The sequence below is a fragment of the Trichechus manatus genome, unplaced genomic scaffold, assembly GCF_000243295.1.
Source record: "Trichechus manatus latirostris isolate Lorelei unplaced genomic scaffold, TriManLat1.0 scaffold00180, whole genome shotgun sequence".
Lineage (NCBI taxonomy): Eukaryota > Metazoa > Chordata > Mammalia > Sirenia > Trichechidae > Trichechus > Trichechus manatus.
The window spans coordinates 4,184,312-4,187,238 of record NW_004444116.1 but is presented as its reverse complement, the minus strand read 5'-3'; positions in this window follow the sequence as shown (position 1 = coordinate 4,187,238).

Below are 2,927 nucleotides of genomic sequence, written 5' to 3'. Positions count from 1 at the left end.
CCTTAAGTGAAGAGGAGTACTTTATTTGAACCCTCCTCCGTCCACCCTGCTGCCCTGGAATGCAATGTAAGGATAGAAGCTCTAGTTTACAGCTTTCACAATAAGGACAAATGACAAAGCCGAGGGATATTGGAGCAGAAGTATATAAGTATCTTAGATTCCTGACAAATTTGTGGACACTAGCTTTCTTTATATAAGAGATATAAACTTCCATTTTTTAAAAGGCATTAGTATTTGAGAAATTTTCATTATATTCCCTAGAGCCTAACCCTTACAGAATCAGGAGTAACCTTGCAAGCATGTGGCTGAATTAAACTGAGAAAGCTGTTGGGATTATGCATACTTTCTGTCCTTGACACAGAAGATACCTCTCCTCATCTGTCAGCACCAAGGAGCAGACACGTTCGTTAAGGCTTTCTAAGACAAGTACATAAAATATATCGTCCTTACTTTAGGGCTAATGAGGAGACATTCGTCTATCTAAGCACAGATATAAATCAATGCAAGTAATAGTTGATATGCTTTTAAATAACCTAAGTACTCAGAGAATGCTAAGGAAAGGGGTTAGTAGCAAATTGAATTAATAAGGCAAATTTTTGTTGAATGGACAGAGGACTGTAAGTTCCAGGATAAGAAAGGAAAATAAAGGCAAGCTTTGAACAACTTTATTAACTAAGTAGGATATTTGTATTAACTGGTTATTTCGTCTGTTTTTTGGGTCATGTTGTTTCTGTGTGCAGTTGAGTCAATTCTGACTCATAGACATAAATAAATTAAAGATCAAACATTTTTATATTGGAACTTACAGTTGGAAGTTTTTGTTAGGTGCTGTCAAGTTGGTTCTTACTCATAGTGAACCTATGTACAGCAGAACAAAACGCTGCCTGGTCCTGAACCATTCTCACAATCGTTGATGTGTTTGAGCCCATTGTTGCAGCCACTGTGTCTATCCATCTCATCAAGGGTCTACCTCTTTTTCACTGACCTTCCACTTTACCAAGCATGATGTCCTTCTCCAGGGACTGGTCCCTCATGATAACGTGTCCAAAGTATGAGAGCCAAAGTTTCATCATCCTCCCTTCGAAGGAGCATTCTGGTTGTACTTCTTCCAAGACAGATTTACTCCTTTTTCTGGCAGCCCATGGTATATTTAATATTCTTTGCCAACACTGTAATACAGACATCGATTTTTTTTTTTTTTTGGTCTTCCTTATCCATTGTCCAGCTTTCCTATGCATTATGAGGTGATGGAAAATACCATGGCTTGGGTCAGCTGCACCTTATTCCTCAAAGTGACATCACAGTTTGGATAGAATTCCTTATACTAATCAGTGAAATTCGGTGTCTTGGACACCTCTTAATATGTTACTCTGTTGGGCTTTTAATAAGATATTATTAACTAAGAATTTTGTTTTGAATACTCAAAGAGACTGGATAACAAATGTAACTGTTGGACTGATTATCAGTGGAGAAAAACACAAAAACAAAAAAAGTTTAACATAAGAGGAAAGAAATAAGAGAAGAAGAAAGGGAAAAAAATATAATCTAAATCCAAACGGAAATTCATTGTTATGATCCAGGATACTGAACCAAAGGTTTTGAGAGAAACCTACATACCCTCAATGACAAATGTCATTTTATCGATCCATGAAGTCTTGAAAAGAATCTGTGTTCTTTCAGAAGTCACGTGTTTGGGAAAGTCTTTAGTGAGCTTCAACGTCAGATTTCCATTGGGATTAGATATCCAGATGGTAGGATCTTAAATGTGTTTATAATTGGAAACATGTGTCCATGTGTCTCAAAATTTAAGAACCATAGTTGTACAGAGACAAAAGTGTATTAGTAGTTACCAAGGGCCAGAGGCAGGGGAAAATGGGGAGTTATGAAAAGGCATTGCATTTCTGTTTGGGGTGATGAAAAACTTTTGGAAAATGGATTTTGTTTGCAAAACATGGTGAATGTGATTAATGTCACTGAATTGTTTACTTAAAAATGGTTAAAATGGCAAACTTTTTGTTATGTATATTTTACCACAATAATTTTTAACTTAAAAAATGAAGTAAAACAGAACTATATTTGTAAATAATAGTACCTGAAACTATCTTTTCCAGTTTGGTTGCAAGGTTAATTTTTATTTAAAATACTTTGGTATATTTAATCTCTCAGTTCAATATTATGTAGAGATATATCAAGTTATGTTCTTTTTGAAACAGTAGTGTGCATCTGTTATGACTATTAACTTGTACATAGTATTAGTTATTTGAGAATATCTAGCAAGATTAGAATGTACCAAGATGGAATCTGTGAGAGGGGAAGTCAGGACAAATCTCATGGATCTTTTTTTTTTTAAACTGTGCTTTAGATGAAGGTTCACACAGCAAATTAGCTTCTCATTAAACAATTAATACATATATTGTTTAGTGACATTGGTTGCCAATACTCTCCCCTTCTCGACCTTGGGTTCCCCATTACCGGCTTTCCTGTCCTCTCCTGCCTTTTCATTCTTGCCCCTGGGCTGGTGTGCTCACTTAGTCTCATTTTGTTTTATCAGCCTGTCTAATCTTTAGCTGAAGGGTGAACCTCAGGAATGACTACAATACTGAGTTAAAAGGGTGTCCAGGGGTCATACTCTTGGGGTTTCTTCAGTCTCTGTCATACCAGTACTTCTAGTCATTTTTTTCCTTTTTTTAATTTTTTTTTATTGCTGTAGTTTAAGTGAAAGTTTACAATTCAAGTTAGTCTGTCATAGAAAAATTTATACATACATTGTTATGTGACCCTGATTGTTCTCCCTATACTGTGAGACAGCACACTCCTCCTTTCCAACTCTGGTTTCCCATGTCCATTCAACCAACTCCTAAACCTCTCTGCCTTCTCATTTCACCTCCGGACAGAAGCTGCCCATTTAGTCTCATGTATCTACTTGA